The 12081-nt window shown below is 47.7% G+C and overlaps 1 protein-coding gene across 1 annotated transcript in view; it reads right to left on the bottom strand.

The window, feature by feature from the left end:
• The window catches only part of WIPF1 (WAS/WASL interacting protein family member 1), a 112517-nt gene extending 100735 nt beyond the window's left edge, over nt 1-11782 (bottom strand). Inside the window, exon 1 of the mRNA XM_036318762.1 lies at nt 11627-11782. The gene's annotated coding sequence lies outside the window, so the exon portion shown is untranslated. The remainder of the gene's footprint in view (nt 1-11626) is intronic.
• Between the last annotated feature and the right edge of the window lie 299 nt (nt 11783-12081).

The raw sequence follows: 12081 nt of genomic DNA, 5'->3' as shown, positions 1-12081 counted from the left end.
CAAAGCATGCACTACAGTCGCCTGCATATGTGTTGTCTGAGACGGCACACACAGCACCACAGTGAGCAATGCCCTCTGCCTTCTAAGAAACTACAAAGGCTGATGAATACAAAACTGCAGCAAGACATGTGTTTGTGCTCTTTAAGTGGGTTTAGCCAATGATGTACCTGTGCACGCATGTGCTCGCACATGCTCCTGTGTGCGGTAGACGGTGAGGACAGGTGGTTTACATTGTGAGCCTGTATACAATAATTCAGAATAAGGATGAGTATAATGGGGGTGGGGGCGGGTGCATGTAGTGAAGTAGTGTGATTTTCACTGCATGTAAATAAAACAAGGTCTGCAGACAGACCGGGACTCATCCAGCTCAGATCCCACTCCCGCAAATAACATCACAAAGAAAACCTCAGGGTTCTTTCTTCGGCAAGCATACAGGGAGATTCAAATAAAAATGAACAACTGGATGAGTTTGCTGAAATGTAATTTCACATTTATGTATTACACATAACACACAATACTGGTTTAGCTAAATGAGAAATGTGATAGACACATACTTCTCTCCCTTATTGATCAAATACCTAGTCAAACATGGGCAAAGTAACATCTCAGACTCATCATATTTTTGACTGCTAAGTTAAAATGTTAACAGTTACATTGTCTAGACCAGTGGTTCTCAACCTGTGGGTCGCAACCCCTTTTGGGGTCGAATGACCCTTTCACAGGGGTCACCTAAGACCATCGGAAAACACATATATATTTACATATTGTTTTTGTGATTAATCACTATGCTTTAATTATGTTCAATTTGTAACAATGAAATTGGGGGTCACCACAACATGAGGAACTGTATTAAAGGGTCATGGCATTACGAAGGTTGAGAACCACTGGTCTAGAGAGTGCCTTGTCCAGAGATGTTCCATCTGTCCCATCACTAGCCTCAATCGTCTCCCCATTCTTACAGATATTTGCATACTGTCTATTGTTGTCAAGGTCATATGACTACTAGGCAACAAAACTGGGATTAAAATACAAGTGTTGAACTCCTGGTTTACTGCTCTTGCCACTTTATTACTCTACCTTCAGCAGATTCAGTGCAAAAGGAATTAAGTAAATGCGCTAGTTGATATCTTACCCTGCAAGGGAGTTAATTTTCAAAAGTCTACACTCTCGCTGAGGATTGACAGACACCCCAGCCCAGGGCACAGTCAACGTGAAGTCAGGGCAGAGGCATCAGCATATGGGGCCCCAAGAAGATGTGTTTGCAAATTCCAGTGCCATGGCTATGGTATGCAGCAAGAGGAGAGCTGCCAATTCCCCCTGGCACCTTCCCTCACTATGCCACTCAGGGGATAAACCCTAAGGCAGCGCCCTATCAAGGTGAGCTCCACAGCAGGCCAACCGGGCACCCGGAGCCCAATCCGCCTGAGGACTCTGGCTAGTTGGGGCCGGTGGGCTTCTGGCCTTGAGAGTGACCTGTGTTTTTAAGTGGTAGAGAGTCCAGGGTTCCTCAAGGCTGCACCCCACATGGAGATTCGAGGGCTAAAGATTTCCCTGCTTTCAGACCTCCGGTCTCACTGTACCGCCGTCTTCATTAAGACTGACCGCAAGGAACCAGATGGATGGGGTGCATTCTGTGAACTCATTCCCCGCTCATGGACCTTTGGGTTTTGCACATGAACACATAACCCGGGGAATTCCTCTGGCTACATTAGTCAGGACTTTGGCCCCCATTTCGCTTGGGAACTCGTGTCTTCTCCCTGATTTAGTGTGGCTCCCTCTGGTCACACAGGTCAGTTTGCTTGTCTTGTCTGTGACAGTTTCCCAGCACGGGGCCTTGGCGTGTTCCAGCCTGTGAGGTTTGGCAGAATGCACGCTCTTATCTGTCAGGGGACCCCGATCTGGACAATCCAGCCTAATTCAGGAGCCCCCGCCTTCGGAGGATGCAACTCTCCTGGGTTCTTTTTTGAACATAATGTCTCTTTATGAAGCTTCCTAGCCTTTAAAACACCAGCATTGAAAATCGAGTTACACTTTATTGTGGTAGATATCAAGGACTCACAGGGTTTCTTAATTTTCAGTTCCAACCTGTGCTGCCCGGACACAATCTTTCTGCCATCTGTCAGGTTAGTTCCAAAGCGCTGTTATTATTCTGAGCTGCACAATGTTGGCCCCACCTACCCAAATACAAGAAATGTGGCTGATCGATTTAGTCATTCTGTTCATATAAATGAATCCAGTTGTACAGCTGTTTCTGATTAGCCAATGTACTCCTGGAGTTATATACAAATAATTTTATAATGAACTCGGCAAGTGCAAGGGCAGGAGAAATGGAATCTAGTCTCACCTCCCAGAAAAACAAGCGGAAGCAGCAGGGCAGGGGCTTTCAATAATGCTCCAGATTTGAATTCCTATCTGCTGTGATTCACTTTTTCCTCTGGACGTAATTCAGAATAACTTACACCTAATGCTGTCAAAGAACCTTTGTCTTCAGACTTTTGGATTCAAGAAGGACACCTCGCTAGCTTTGCAAGCTTAAAATGCCTTTAAAATTTCCCATCTTCACATGTTGTAAGTTTCTGTTTCTCCCATCAAAACATTTATATTTCCTGAGACCAGTTCTCAAATAATCCCCTTTTAGAAGGAAAAAATTAAGATTGAAAGGTCCATATTTACTTTATTATAAATAGAAATCAAGTGTTTTGTTTCACTTCAATATAGAATGATTAAGCTCAGTGAGCTTAGGCTCAAGCTTTCTTCTCCAGTTCTGTAAGAAATCCTATGCACATTAGAAAATTGAGGAAAAGACAGGGCATGAATAATTCAAGTGAATGGATTAAAAAAAAAAAAAAAAGAGGTAAAGATAGTGGCAAGTGTTCCCTAAAGAAATAATCTGAAACAAAACAGGAAAAAGAGATTAGAAATTTTATACTGCTAAAATGAATTAAGCTGGCAAGAATGTGGGAAAATAGATAATTTCATGTCGTGTGAGTCGAACTAAGAATTACTATAACTTTTGGAAAGTAATACCATTTTGGGGATTCTGACAGGCAGAAATGAAAGCTTCTGTATGTTAGCAGAGTCAAACTCACATGCAAGGGTATTCAGAAAGCTGCTGCATTAGGACAAAACTTGAACCAATCTGATGAAGTAAGCAGCCATGACATAAGTGACTTTTTAATTTGAAGAGGAGGTCTATAGCATTTTGTTATGTTGAAAAAATCTCCTAGATATCAAACAGGTACCTGCATCCTGATGTTTATTGTAGCATTATTCAAAATAGCCAAAATATGGAAACAACCCTCAACAGATGAATGGATAAAGAAGACATGGTGCACTAGTATATATACAATGAAATATTATTCAGCCAAGAGAAAAAGGGAAATTCTGTCATTTGTGACAATATGATGGATCTTGAGGGCATTAAGCTACGTGAAATAAATGAGACAGAAAAAGACAAGCACTGTAGGATCTAACCCATATGTGGAATCTTAAAAAGCTCACCTCGTAGAGAGTAGAATGGTGGTTACCAGGGGCTGGGAGGTAGGGGAATCGGGGAGATGATGGTTGAAGGATACAGATGTGCATTTAGAAGACGAGTAAGTTCTAGGGACCTAATGAACAGCTTTGTGATTATAGTTAACAACACTGTATTATCCTATATAATAACAGCCTAATATGCAAATTGACTGAACGGCAGAACGAACGGTCTGTGGGGGGCAGGGCTGGCAAGCCGGCAGCGCCAGGCCAAGGCGGGTGCCAGCAGGCAGAGGGAGGGGATGGCAATCGGGGAGCAGTGGTGACCAGTGGCGAGGGGCAGTTGGGGGGCAGGGCCGGCTGCTCGTCAGCTGGCGCCATCCCCTGATGGGCCCCCGGTCACCTCCCACAGAGGGAGGTCAGACTGCAGCTTAGGGAGCGGGCCTAAGCCATCAGTTAGACATCCCCTGATGGCTCCTGGCTGTGAGAGGGCACAGGCTGGGCTGAGGGACACCCCCCCTTCCCTGAGTGCACAAATTTTCATGCACCGAGCCTCTAGTATTATATATTTGAAGTTGCTAAGAGACTCTATCTTATATGTTCTCACCACAGGAAGGAATGATAATTATACGACATGAAAGGTGCTAGCTTATGCTATGGTGGTAATCATACTGTAATGTAGAGACATATCAAATCATCACAGACCAGCTGGTATGGCTCAGTGGTTGAGCACTGACTGATGAACCAAGAGGTCATTGGTTCGATTCCTGGTCAGGGCACATACCCAGGTTGTGGGCTCGATCCCCAGTAGGAAGCATGCAACCAATTGATGTTTCTTATTGCTGTTTCTATCTCTCTATCTCTCTCCCTTCCTCTCTCTCTCAAATCAATAAAAACATACCCTCAGGTGAAGATATTTTTTTTAAAAGGGAAAATGAAGGAGAGAAAATTATGATGTTTAGTTAGTAAGGCTCTAGCTCCAACACCTTGTCAAATATCACTCAAGTATGCCCCAGTTTTATTTTTTATTTCCTTTTCCCTCTATCCAGCTTATTCCCAACAACATTCAAACACGGTTGTATAGCTCCACACAAGTTGAACAACAATCTAGTTTTATAATTTGTCTTAAAATGCGAGGCGTTTTTTTGTTTTTGTTTTTGTTTTTTTTAACAATGCTAAAACACAGAGGAAAAGAACAGTGTAGAATTTTACCCACAAAATCTGAGATTATTTAAACTGACACATTGGGTTATTTCTTAAACCATGCATAGCAATCTAATTCTGGCCCTACTAGGTACAATTAGGCATTGCTAAAGTAAATCGCTTTCCTATTTTTTAAAAGGTTTTAGAGGCCTTCAACTACTTTGCCTTTTTTCTGGACCCTCAGACTTCAAATTAGGAACTTCAGTACCATAGCAAAGCTTGTCTTGGTGCTCCTCAGCCTGAGGTCTGGGAACGACAACTAGGATAGTTCTCTTCTAGTCTCCCTCCCCACGCCCCTCTCAATCCATCACCTCGGTCCTTCCTGGAAGGCCCTCCCCCAGCACTCACGTGTGCTGCTTACCGGACACGGGCCTATTAACAGCCCATGTTTTTCCTCTTATATCTCAGGCAGATCTGACTGTCTCCATTATTTAAATATCCATCCCCATAACACCAGACTGTTGTGGTTAAGACACTGATCTCACAGTTTACATTCTCAGAAAAAAAAAAAAGCTAAGTACATGTTTCCTCAAGATCTTCTCTAAGGTGCCCTGGCCAGCGTGGCTCAGTCGGCTGAACATCTTCCTGTGTCCCCAGAGGTTGCGGGTTCGATTTCCAGTCAGGGCACTTGCCTGGGTTGTGGGCTCAATCCTTTGTAGGGGACCTGCAGGAGGCAGCTGGTGTTGTTTCGTTCTCACATGTTTCGCTCTCACGTCAATGGTCAATGTTTCTCTCTCTCCCTCCCTCTCACTTCCTCTCTCTCTAAAAATCTATTAAAAATAGTAAAAAAAAAGAAAAAGAAAAAAAGAAAGAAACGAAAAGATCTTCTCCAAGATTTGAAGGTTCTCTACTTTCAAAATTTATTCTGCTGGGGCTGGGTGTAGGGGAGTCTCAGGGTTTCCTGAAATATTATTTGATAACATGTTCAACACTTTAGCTTTGCATCACTCTGTGGTTCTCAACCTGTAGGTCGTGACCCCTTTCACAGAGGTCGCCTAAGACCATCGGAAAACACATATATAATTACATACTGTTTTTGTGATTAATCACTATGCTTTAATTATGTTCAATTTGTAACAATGAAAATACATCCTGCATATCAGATACTTACATTACAATCATAACAGTAGCAAAATTACAGTTATGAAGTAGCAACAAAAATAATTTTATGGTTGGGGGTCACTACAACATGAGGAACTGTATTAAAGGGTCACGGCATTAGGAAGGTTGAGAACCACTGCTCTAAGATGTGCCAGATTTCTCTCTTGGCCCCACCCAGCCCTAAATTCTTCAGTCAACAGGTAAAAATCTCCTGCGTATGTCTATAGAAAAATGCTTGGGAGGTTTCAGAAATGGGCTGAGGAGACACACAAGTGTTTGAAAATCACAACATTCAACCAACTGCTCATTTGGCCTGTGGATGCCAATGAAATGACTATATTTATTCTGTCACTGAATTGGTTGGTTGTTTGACTTGACTCAATGGATTGCTTGTTTAGGCATCATTAGCAAGAGCTAACAGGTGAGCTGATGGTCACTGAACTGGCAGTGCCAACTCTAATGGGTGACTATGAATAACTAATAATGCACCAGTCACATCTCTCCATCCCGACAGCAGAATGTGATACAGCTGTTAGGAATACAGTAGCAGTATAGTAGCAGTATGTTATAAGGTGTACACATTACATGCATTTAAAGGAATCAAGTATGAGAATCTACTAGAAGAGGCAGGAACCAGCTCATGGAGAAGAGAGCATTTTGGCTCTTGAGAAGAATGCTTTCACAATGTGAACCATGTTGAACTGAAGCTACTAACCTAGTGAAATGTGTAGGTGATTGTGCCTCTTGTTTATTTTAGCCATATTCTCCATTTATTGAGTATTAGCAAAGTCTATTATTTGTCTTCTCAAAAAGTATTTGTGGCCCATAAAGAATCTATAGGATTCAACACCAAGCGAAAAGAAGTAGCTGTGTGGGGAGAACTGGCAACGCAAAAGCACACAGATGGGAAGAGAAAAGAGCCCCCTGTGTGAAGAGGAGTATGCAATACCGCCAGGGGTGAAACTGAGGGTTAAAAGTGCAGAGGTTGGAACCAGACTGCCCCAGGTTTGAACACTAGTTATGTCACTAGCTGTGCGGCCTTGGGCAAGTGAGCTCATTTCTCTTAGCCTCAGGTGCCACATATCTGAGCAGACCCTACCTCACAGGGCTGTGTGGCCAGAAATGATTCAACTAAATGACAAATAGTAAGTGGCAATGTTAAACAAAAAAAGGAAGGAAAAGAAGGACCGTGGATAGGAAGAAAGGAAAGAGAGACTCTTTGAAAGCTTGGGCTTGATCATAGAAAGTTTTGAAAATCCAATTCACTTAATTTAATATAACTAAGAGATCAAAGGAAATTAAAAAGAAGAAATTGAGTTCCACTGGAAAGATGGCTTATTAGATGGGAAAAAATATATCCATAGCAAGTAATGCTAAAATGTTAAATTTGTATAACATCATAGCAACATGTTTTTACGATATGAACCATGTTTATTGAAACTTCTAAACTAATGAAAATGGTAGGTAGTTGTGTGGACTATTTATTTTAGCTATGTTTTTCTTGAGTATGAGCAAAGTCAATTTATAACTAATACTAGAGGCCTGGTGCACAAAAATTTGTGCACTCGGGGTGGTCCCTCAGCCCAGCCTGTGCCCTCTCACAGTCTGGGACCCCTTGGGGGATGTCCACCTGCTGGCTTAGGCCTGCTCCCCAGGGGATCGGGCCTAAGCTGGCAGTCAGACATCCCTCTGGCAGCCCGGGAGCCCTCGGGGGATGTCCACTTGCCAGCAGGGAGCAGGCCTAAGCTGCAGTCAGACATCCTTAGCTCTACTGAGGAGGCGGGAGAGGCTCCTGCCACCACCACTGTGCTGGCAGCCGTCAACCTGGCTTGTGGCTGAACAGAGCTCCCCCTGTGGGAGTGCACTGACCACCAGGGGGCAGCTCCTACATTGAGTGTCTGCCCCCTGGTGGTCAGTGTGTATCATAGTGACCAGTAATTCCCAGTCGTTCTGCTGTTAGGGTCAATTTGCATATTATCCTTTTATTATATAGGATGAAGACTAATAGTGAGCATGCTTCTGATCAGTCAAAGTTCCCTGACCCCTGGCCACAAAAGGACACAAAAGCAGTGGGATGTCCACCCCACAGGCTTATGTGCTATCCCTGTGACCAAAGCCGTCTGGCCTGGGGCAGGCAGTCCCACTGGTCACCCATATTGACAATGACCACTGCGCGATGGCCACAGTGTGGTACCCTGACACTTCCTGGTGCCAAAGGGCCAGGAAAGCATCAGTCTTTGGATTCCAGCCCTTTATCTGCCCTGATAATCTTGGCAGAGTAGGCTCCCTGGGTAAGCAGATACCGAGGGCAGGGAGCCCCAAGAACTGAGATTCTGTTCTGTGAGATTCCTTCTTCGCTGTTAAGAGAATACATGAGGTGACTGGTGTGAAACTCTCAATAGACTACAGACAGCTAAGGGACTGTTCAAAACGTTAATTTATATAAAAAGCAGTTCCTCTGTTTAGGCTCTTTTTGTACTTGTGTGTGGAAAGAGGAATATCAACACTGCTTTATACAAGGTAACACGGATGCGAATAATAACAACCCACAAAGACTGACCGGCAGCACAATCTGCTAAGAGACCCACATCCATGACTTCATCCCACGCTCAGAACAAGGTAGGTTTTAAAGGTGAAGAAACAGAGGTCGCAGAACTTGTAAATGACAAAGAGTTGGGACTGCAAGGAAGCCAGGTCTGTCCGAATTCCTGGCCCGTGCTTTAACCTTTAGCAACTCTGCCCTGGGCAGCACGTCAGCATCCCCAGGGGGCTTTCAAAACCTAGATTCCTGGGCCTCACCCCCAACTAACAGAATCAAACCTTTATAAACATCTAGGCACGCCCATGGCTAAGGACCAGCATATTTCAACTACTAGTTAAAGTGCGTTGGGCGGAATAGCATTACTCAACTAATTGAAGGTATTCTGGGGGCTTTGGTGAGCCTAGAGTTTTTATTATTCCAAAGTACACAAGAGACGGAGTTCATTATTTTGACAAATGTTGGGCTGGGCAGTACAATGAGGCCCAGTGAGAAGTGTTCTCTTGTCACAGGGAGGCGGGACCTGAACTGCTCCTCAGCTGCAGCAGTGAAGCGAAGCACGATGCGCAGGTGCCTGCTCGCCCTCCTCTGCCTGGCGCAGAGCAGACACTTAATAAATACTTGTTAAGTGGACCAGCAAATGAGGGAAGGCCCGACTCCCTCCAGCTGGGTGTAACTGCACTCTCCTCTAAATTCCCTGTATTTGATCTGTACCGTTTGTTTTTTTAACCTTATTTACTACATTCTGTCGTGCATTCCTGCTGTTTGAAACCATGTCTCATTTCTACCAGAAGGTAAGCATTCGGGGGCAAACTTCACCTCTTTCTGAGCTAGGCGTCCCCCTCTACTCCTAGCACAGGGCACAGCAGGGACCCCCCCCCCCCCCATAGGGACCCTCAATGCTGGATGAGTGTCTGGCTTGATTCCACCTGTGGCCTGATTCACATATGTGGGTCGTGGCTATGCACGAGGAACGAGCGTTCCAAACCTTGCAATGCCACTGCGTAACTGGGTGCTGAGCCGCAGTGGCAGAGAGGCCTCTGCGTGGGGGTCACTGGGAGCGTGGTAGACCTCACTGGAGGGCAGGCTTCAGAAGACCATGGCTCTGGGCGGTGAAATCCCAAATACCAGGTGCTTGACAGTGAAGACATTGTAGCAACAGGTAACAGGTACTTCGGTTTGACTTTGTTCTCCTCATGTGCATTGTAGAAAACATACATGTTCCTGAAATTACAACCTGAAATATCAGAAGACAATGACACAGACCCAGTGACCCACAAAAGAGGGTTCATCCCTGGCCAGAGGACCTGAGACAGTAAACTTAAAAGATAAGGCCAGACAACCTTCTCTTTGCTGCCCCCATCCTGCCACTTTAGCTCTTCATCCCTCTGTGTCTTGGTGCTACACACTGCACGGTGTCTGGGCAGCCCCCTAATGCCTTGTGCTGTGCTGCGTTTGGCGGTTTCACACCCCATTGTCACACTTGATCCTCATACCTTATGGTTTTTAGTAACATCTGCAGAGTCTACCTTGCATAGTTCCTTCAGCAGGTAATGACAGGGTTTCTATAGGGGCTTGCGGATTTGGTCCCTGAGAAACTCAACCTTGTGGGGATAACAGGCAGGTAAAGATACACAGCAAACGTAGAAGGCTGTGTTTTGAACACTGTGAAGATGAAAAATGCTTATGTGAGTTTCTTTTTTTTTAAAAAAAAGTTATTGTTGATTAGAGAGAAAGAGAGAGAGAAAGAGAGAGAGAAAAGGGAAGGGAGAAGGAGAGAGAAACATTGATGTTATGTGAGAGAGAAACATTGATCCAGTGCTTCCCACACGTGCCCAGACCAGGGATGGAACCCGAAACTGGGCACATGCCCTGGCTACCCAATTGGCTACCCTTCTGTGCATGGGACAACGCTCAGCCAACTGAACCACACCAGTCAGGGTGATGTAGGGTCCCTTCACCTCAAGAAGTAAAAATGTGATTTATAAAAACAGAAATAGGAAATGTCTCAAAATTATTTTATTAATTATAGTAAAAGGCATTTTTGAAAAGGAAAAATATGCCAGTGAATCAAAATGAAACTACTGCTGTTTGAAACTGCCTTTGGAAACTGGCAAAAGAAAACCCACCCAAGGCACTCTGCCCAGGGGCTCCCCGGCTGCATGGCCTGGAGCCTGGGGTTACATGGTGTCAGCAACTGGGGGTGGGATCCAGTGACTATCCAGGGGACAACAGTGACACACAGTTTTCAGAAAAAAGGACCAAGTCCGCCCAATCACTGCTGACAATTGGAGAGGCTTCCTGGACAGCTGAGATAAGGCCAGGAGCCCAGCCCAGGAGGGCCGTTCCTCTGGGACCAGCGATCTGGCCAGGTTGGGTTCCTCACACAGACACACCCTTTGTTCGTCCCAAACAGTTCACTGTCTAACCACCAGTTGAAGATCTGCCCCCCTACCCCATACTGCCCCTTCCACCCCACCCCACACACCCCCACCCCCGCGAATTGGGCAGCTGGTTTCTCTTACACTTGCAACTTTCTTTAACTGTTCTTTTAAAACAAAAGAGAGAATTATTTTAATAGAAAAAAAGTAGAAGAGTGAGACTGCAGTGAAGCTGTCGGGAAGTTGGGAGAGGCCCGGAGGAAAGGCGCTGACCCGGACTCGAGGTGCCCCGAGGGCCAGCACACACATCTAACGCGCTTCTGCAACGACCACAGTGCGAGCATCCGTCTGGGGCCACCGGCGGGAGGCTGGCTGGGGAAACCGATGTGCGGGGTGGCATGATTCCCCGGCGGAAAAGGCGAGGCGGTTCCATGGCAGGCACTGACCCCGGGGGTGCCCGGCGTGCCATCGGCCCAGCTGGGGTGCAGATGCGGCCCAGGCTCACTCCCGCGAAACCCGGGTCGCGGTGAACGACGGCGCCTGCGGTCCCGAGCTCCCCGGACGGCCCGGGTTCACGGAGTCCAGGAGCGCGCCCAGCCCGGGAGGCTCCCGCGTCCGGAGCCCCGCTCTCCGCGGCCCCTTCCTTCCCGCCCCAGCGGCCGGACGGGCAGGGCGCGCGGGCCGCGGGGCCGGAGACGCACCCCTCCCGGGGCTGCGCCCGCGCCCACCTCCTGCAGCCGCAGCCGAGGCAGCCCCGACGCCCCCCGCCGCCCCGCCCGCCTCCCCCGCCCGCGCCCACCCAGCGCCAAGCCGCGTTTCCGAACTCAGTGCCCCCCTGGGGTCCCGGTAGCCGCGGGGGTCCCCACGATCACTCCCTGGAGACCCCGGCACCTGGTGGCGCCCGAGGCGGCGGCCGCGCGTCCCTTACCACGCAGCGACTCCGGGCGGCTCCAGGGCCCCGCGGCGCGCCAGGCATTTTTTCTGGGAAACTTCTCCCTCGTCTGTGGGGCCGGCCGAGCCGCCGGGCAGGAAAAGCGCTCAGCGCTGGGAGGCTGCGACCATCCGGGAACTTCTCGGAGATGTAAACCCTCCCCCCGGGCTCCCGGTCCCCCCGCCCCGCCCTGCGGCCCCGCCACATGTGGACGCGCCGCGAGGCCGCCGCTGGCCCCAGGCCCTCTGCTGGGGCGTCCCGCCAGCCCAGCTTGGTTCTGAGGCTCAGCGCCCATACGGCCCCGGGTCCCCCGAGAGGAGCGCGGCGGGCGCGAGGTGAGTTGAGCCTGGGGACGTGTGGGTTGTCCCACCCTCCTCCCCTGCGCAGCGGGGGACGCAGCGGCTTCTGCAGAGGAGAGGGTGCCTGGACGGGGTGTCCAACCAAGGGCCCTC

Source organism: Myotis myotis, unplaced genomic scaffold (genome assembly GCF_014108235.1).
Source record: "Myotis myotis isolate mMyoMyo1 unplaced genomic scaffold, mMyoMyo1.p scaffold_m19_p_8, whole genome shotgun sequence".
Taxonomy (NCBI): Eukaryota; Metazoa; Chordata; class Mammalia; order Chiroptera; family Vespertilionidae; genus Myotis; species Myotis myotis.
This window is presented reverse-complemented; position numbering and strand designations above follow the sequence as displayed.